Source organism: Leptonychotes weddellii, chromosome 8 (genome assembly GCF_054177405.1).
Source record: "Leptonychotes weddellii isolate Sample4059 chromosome 8, ASM5417740v2, whole genome shotgun sequence".
NCBI lineage: Eukaryota > Metazoa > Chordata > Mammalia > Carnivora > Phocidae > Leptonychotes > Leptonychotes weddellii.
In genome coordinates this window covers 8,986,175-8,992,174 of record NC_138376.1, presented here as the reverse complement: position 1 = coordinate 8,992,174, position 6,000 = coordinate 8,986,175, and the positions used below count along the sequence as shown (strand labels likewise).

Sequence of the window (6,000 nt, the reverse complement as noted above, 5' to 3'; positions counted from 1 at the left end):
CTGCGCTTTGTTTTCCTCCCTTAGCTGAGAATGAGAAAAAAAAAACAAAACTCCATTTCCCAATCCGTTCTGGTATACCTTCCCGCTCCCCAAACCTCCCGTCGCCAGGATTAGACGGACGCCCGGGAGAAGACGCTTCCCGTCCCTGTGCCTGAATGTGCCTTTTAACACAGTTCAAGATCGACACACCTTCTCTTAAGTAAAACTGTGACGAAGCAAGAGTGAAAACAAACAAACAAAAGTTGCAAAAGAAAAAAAAAAGCTTTGATGCAGGCAGTAGTGGTTGTCTTCACAGCTAATAAATGTCCCGATGCGCCCACTGGTTCCCTTACCGGCTGGCTAGGCTTCTCTGAGGTCTTCTGTTTGGTTTCCGCCTGATCTCCTCCCAGGGCTGCACCTGCCAGCAAGGGCATCAGGAGCTGCACTAGAAGTGATGCCACCCTGCAAATCTCTCCTGGATCATCCAAGGCCAGGCTTGCCCTTGCTGGGGCAGGTGGGGGAGGGAGGGAGGGGGGCCCGGGGTCACCACCGCAGGCTGCTGTCATCAGATTCAAATCCCGAATCTGCTGCTGGCACTGAGGATGATTTCATGTGTGTCCACCGCAGCTTAACTTGATCCCTTTTCACCAGGGGATCGCTCTCCTGCCACCGGAATGGACAACCTGCGAGCCCTAACAGCTGAAAGAAACAGCATTCACGATGAACTGCCAAGGGCAGCAGGCGTGGCCTTGGGATCGGAGGATGAAGCGTCTGGGATCCCAGAGCACCGCTCCCCCCTCAGATCCACCTCCTGTCCTGGCGCCCGGGCCCCTCTCCCTGGAGCTGACACGACTGCTGGGCCGTATGCAGCAGGAGTCGCCGCCCCTAACAGGGGGCAGTCAGAGTCACTGGTTGAAGAGAAGGAGACATTGAAAGGTTTCCAGAACAGCCTCTGACTGAGGGGACTTTACACCTTTGGACAAAACGGGGTTTTTGAGGGTTCAGAGAATATGCAGACTTCACATCCCGAAAAGGCTAAGAGCAACTGAAGGATGAAGGCAACCACCATAGTTGGGTGCTGCTTAAATCAACAAGCAAATACTTCCTGGGCACCTACGACGTGCTCAGATCTAGAGCCGACGCTGCAGGTGAGGAGGCCCAGAGGATGAGCAAGTAGACGCACACTGCTGTCCACAAACCTCAGTGTGCAGAAGAGTTATCTGCGGCGAGTCTCTCGGGCTGCACATCCCCAGAAATTCTGACTCATTGAGCCTAGTGTTGCTGAATCTGCAACTTTAGGACACATGCCCAGGTGGCTCTGCTGCAGGAGATCCTGGGGCTAGACCACCTTTGAGAAACGCGGGGCTGTGATCGGATTCCTGCCCTTAGGCAGTCTGCAACCCAGACGGGGTGGTAGCAAACACCCACAAGCACTACATATCCATAGATTTTTTTTTTTAATGATGCACCTTCTTTTTTGTTTAAAGAGTTTATTTATTGTCAGAGAGAGAGCGAGCACAAGCAGCGGGGAGCAGCAGGAAGAGATGCAGGCTCCCAGATGTGGGGCTCGATCCCAGGACCCTGGGATCATGACCTGAGCTGAAGGCAGACGCTTAACCAACTGAGCCACCCGGGCGTCCCCATAGGTTGCACGTTCTAAATGTTACAGGAGTGCACAGAGGCCTGAGCATTCCAGGAAGACTTTGTGGACGAGCCGGCTCAGCAGGCAGGCAGGAGCTGCATAGAAAGAGACAGCCTCGTGCAACCATCTTAACCAAACCTCCTGACTCAGTGTGACAAGGGGGCCATGGCAGACAGCATGACTGAAGATCAAGACCGGAGTTGGAAGACTGCCACCAAGCAGGTAAACAGGCTTCGTATGCTGAGTGCAGGGAGGTGACCGTCACCAGGAGAACCATAACACTGGCATTTCCAGATAACACCATGTTCGCCTTTTCATTCCACCACATTCATGTGGTTTCCTGCACTTCATAATTTAACACTTGCAAGACCAAAAAAAAAAAAAAAAAAATGCTGTCACGAAACCCAAATAAGGCACCACTTGGAGGCAGAGAGCCAGCAGCTAACAAGAGTGACATCTGAGCATCATTTAAAGTGTCATTCATAGCTCGCTTTGGAAATGGGATGTTTAGTCAGAAAGAAAAATAATAAATTCTGTTCTATGTAAAACGAAGTTTGGGGCTCCACAGGAAAAAGGGACCGGCAGATAACCCGTAAGACAGTGATAGCAAACAGAGAAGGAAGAGTGAGATCCCCGACAGAGAATTAAAGGACAGGGGCACCTGGGTGGCTCAGTCGGTTAAGCGGCTGCCTTCAGCTCGGGTCATGATCCCAAGGTCCTGGGATCGGGCCCCGCATCCAGCTCCCTGCTCAGCAGGAAGCCTTCTTCTCCCTCAACACTCCCCGTACTTGTGTTCCCTCTCTCGCTGTCTCTCCTCTGTCAAATAAATAAAATCTTTAAAGAAAAAAAAAAAAAGAAAACTAAATGACAATATTCTGTTCTATTCTATTCTATTCACGTAACAATGTGCTACGTTGGCTTTAAAGCTGCAAGGGAATACATCACTAACCACAGACACCACAAGGCCTGTTTGACCAAAGGCCTGGCTCAGAAGATCGTAGAGACAAGTATGGAGAAAGGACCCCAAAGTACCTGGCCCCTTTTCTCCACAATGGCCTGTCCAATGAGCCTCCCTGCCAAAGGTGACCTGCCAAGGACTCACAATCAATTCGGCTAAGAATCAAAGGGGATAATTGTTTAATTAATTTCAGCAGAGTGAACTGTCGAATTTTTAGATTTGCAACAGACCTTGGAGGTCATTGAGGCACACACTGGAGTTTTCTAGAAGTGACCCATTCCCCAAGGATGAGTAAGTTGGCTGAGGTCACCAAGTTAGGTGGGGAGAACTGGCTTCCATTTGAGGACTGTTTCTAAGAACTACGGTCAACTAGGCTGATTAAACTTCCTTGGAAATCCACAATATCTTGGTATCATTTATTATTTCTTTATAGTTTGGAGCCTTGAATTCCACCCCTAGACCAAGGGTGTATTCATAAGGGGCACCATATGTAGTTAAAAGGTGCTCAATAAATATATGTTGAGTAAGACTTGGAAAACCCCAGTGCCTCTCACCCTCCCCACCCTGATACTTCACTACAGGGTAAGAAATCTGCCATCAGATCAAATCGACGGTCTCGTGTGTGATAAATTCCTTATGCTCTCAGCTAAAAGCAATGTCTGGAAGACCTAGTCTGTTGGTCATTTGTGTGTTCAGTTGTTCAGATTTTTTTTCCCCTCCTTTTTGGTCTTTTCTAACCACAAATGTACTCAGATCCCACTGCTTTGCAAATTTCAGGAACAAACACACTAAGTAAATTTCGTTGTTCTCTTGGCTCTCCATCACTAGAACAACATTTTCTCAAACAACCTGTTGCTTGGGCTGTAGAGAAATAGCCAGGCACTTGAATAAGCTGTCCTGAGACACGATAATAAACGATGATTGATGAAATCTAGAGCTAATGAATGCCAAGTCCTTTGGATGACTTACCCACAGCCGTTTGTGTTTGAAGACCATCCGTGCAGGCTGAAGTCCACTCCTTCTTGCTCATGGTCTGTAGCAGCATGACTTCTGAGGCCTCAGAATAAATTCTTTCATTTTGCTCCAGTATGCTACAGAAAAGAAAACAAAACAAGTCAGAATGAAAAATGCCACTTCAAGCAGTTAGTTGGTATTCAGGGGGAAATCCCTGGCTTCTCTCAGATGTATATTTTATAACCTCAAACAAGCATGTTAATTATCAGAACGAAGCAATCACACAACTCATCTACCTATGGAGCCCTGAAATACTAGAGCGGGGGAGGAAGAAAGAAACAGAGCACCTGCTGGGGTAGGTAGTACATCTTGAAAATTATGATATATACCACTGGGAACATGCCCGCAAAATTTCAAGCTTACTAACTGAAATAAGTACACAGAGAAGGATTCACAATGTTTAATAATTCAAGATAACTGATGTGTAGTCATCAAGGGTAGGAAGAGGAGAAAGTTTTGTTTCGAATTAAAATTCATCTGATTCTGCCCATTAAAGACTCAGACTCACTGAGCTACTATTAATATCTTTAAATGCTGTTAGGATTGAACCAAAAAAAGATGCAGTGTTAGAAAGAGGAAATTTTCTATTTTGCACCACAAATAGGTAATTGATGGGTTTTCACTCTGACTCGATACATCTCGGTAAAGAACTGCCCCAGCCAAGTTGGAAGTAGCATTTACTTCACACGCTGAATACGAAATGATTGGTTAAAATATGCATGCCTCTTTATCCTACTCAGAGCACCTGACAAAAGCCTACACATTAGAACTGTGTGTGGCTCTGAAAAGTTCTCTTCTGCCTTGTGAGCTTATAATGTTCACTTGTCACCGAGTGCTGTTCTAGCTTCCCCCGATGCTCAGACAAGTCCACCCCACCGTTTTCTGACAATGGCCATCTGAGCCTGGAAATGGTCTTCAAAAGATGTCTGCAGCCTCTTCTAGCCTCTTGCTAGCTCTTCCTCATCTGTTTTTGAAAGCACACTGCAAGACTGCCATCCAGCTCTCTCACTACGATGACTGCATCCCGCTTGGGACGCCAAACCCTACGCATCTCCAAAGGTCCTGAGGCCACCGCCAGGTCATCATCCCATGACCCGGTTGTAAGAGAGAGGGTATACCTTCATGCCTCATGACTGCGTGAATAATCAATTCCTTGAAAGCCTTCTGAAGCTATTACTTTATAGAAGACTCAAAGGGTCTGAGAAGAACTTTTGGGGGGTTGTGTCTATCTGTGGTTAAATGCGTGTAGGCACTCAGAACTTCTGAGGAGGAAGAGAAAGCTGCTCTTGGGTAATGTTTAAACAAGTGAGTTGAGTTAAAGCCCATTATATTTTCAGTCTAGTTGGAAGAGCGACTGCCTGAAAATGGCAGTCTTTTTTATTTTCTTGATGCTATCAATACCCACTGAAAGTGGGGTTGTCACGATTTTATTAGTTTTTAGAGCGGCTTTCATGAAATGTAACTCCGCTCCCACTCAAATGTGTAACAGTAACATATTGCTACAAATCAACATAAGCCAGGAAGTTCAAAGCATGACAAACTGTCTTTATCTTACCGTTTGGGTAAAAACAGAATTTTAAAGGGAGGAGGAAGACTTAAGCGAGCCCACTGCGCGTTACTGGCTGATATTAATCTTATTTTACTAAAAATAAACTGCTGCCTTTCTTTCATTTGTTACCAGTGTTCTGTCGTGGTATTTTAACTGGGAGGGTCTCTGTCGTCTGGTTCACAGTTCTTCTGCAAAGAAGCTGCCGGCCCAGGGTGGCTGACGGCACACAAGTTAATCTGGGCCTTGAGCGAACTCAGGGTTTAATCACTCATGCCCACTGACTCACTGAATGCCAAGTATGGTGTTGGTTCGAAAAGCTTACCCGAAGCTCAGTACCTTCTCGCGGTACTCTTTCTTTCTTTTTCTGTGCTGCTTTTGCCTAAAGAAAGACATCCATTTCTGGATTAGATTTTGTCACCACGTGGAGCAAAATTATCTGGGAGAGGCAGAATGGTTCCCTCATTAGCTCAGGGCCCTTCCCTGGCTGCCAAAGCCAGGTGTCCAGAGGGGCAAGTCACACTATTTGGAGAGAAGAAAAAAAAAAAAAACACAGAAAAACAGGGGGAACAAGGCCTGATCTAAGTGACAACTTTCCATTCTTACCTCTGTAGATGTGAAGGAGTTGGAAGTGATTCATTTTGTGATCTAGAGCCGACCCTCAATTACACATAATGCACCACGTGGGAGAGGACTTTTGTCAAAAGAAAAACCACTGAACATTCTATACCCCTCCTTTTAAGCAATAATTTCAATATGCTTTCCTCTTTCAGCCAACTTTTCAGCAGTGCTGCTAATAACCAACAAAACAAACTGGCTTGAGTTTAATCTCCTTCGCCTACCCATTCCTGTTTGCCAGTT

General features: G+C 46.3%; 1 protein-coding gene across 14 annotated transcripts in view; it reads right to left on the bottom strand.

The window, feature by feature from the left end:
• The window catches only part of ATXN1 (ataxin 1), a 380,804-nt gene that overhangs the window by 284,413 nt on the left and 90,391 nt on the right, over positions 1-6,000 (bottom strand). For all 14 annotated transcript variants that reach the window (XR_014147496.1, XM_081827636.1, XM_081827640.1 and 11 more), the window contains one exon: positions 3,549-3,670. The gene's annotated coding sequence lies outside the window, so the exon portion shown is untranslated. The remainder of the gene's footprint in view (positions 1-3,548; positions 3,671-6,000) is intronic.